Source organism: Eimeria tenella, genomic scaffold, assembly GCF_000499545.2.
Source record: "Eimeria tenella Houghton genomic scaffold, Eth_scaff2873, whole genome shotgun sequence".
NCBI classification, from domain to species: Eukaryota; Apicomplexa; class Conoidasida; order Eucoccidiorida; family Eimeriidae; genus Eimeria; species Eimeria tenella.
The window spans coordinates 687-1,064 of NW_013542749.1; positions in this window are offsets into that span (position 1 = coordinate 687).

Below are 378 nucleotides of genomic sequence, written 5' to 3' on the forward strand. Positions count from 1 at the left end.
CTCAAACGCGCAGGCTGCTGCTGCTGGTGGACTGAAGACACCAGCGGAGCAGCAGCAGCAGCAGCAGCAACAGCAGCAGCAGGAGTCCCAGCAGCAGGGAGAGTCTGACTCCGCTTCTGCCTCAGCAGGCGCAGCATCTTCCGCCCCGTCTGCAGCAGCAGCGCCAGCAGCAGCAGCAGCAGCACCAGCTGCAGCAGCAGCGCCAGGAGCCGCAGCAGCAGCACCCGCAGCAGCAGCAAAGAAGTCCCCGTTTGCCCAGGTCGATGCTTTGCTGCAGCTGCTGCGGGCTGAGCGCGTGGCTCTAGATTGTGCTTCTTTGGGGGCCCCCCCAGGGGGCCCCCCTGGGGCCCCTGCTGCTGGAGGGGGGGCCCCCGGGGG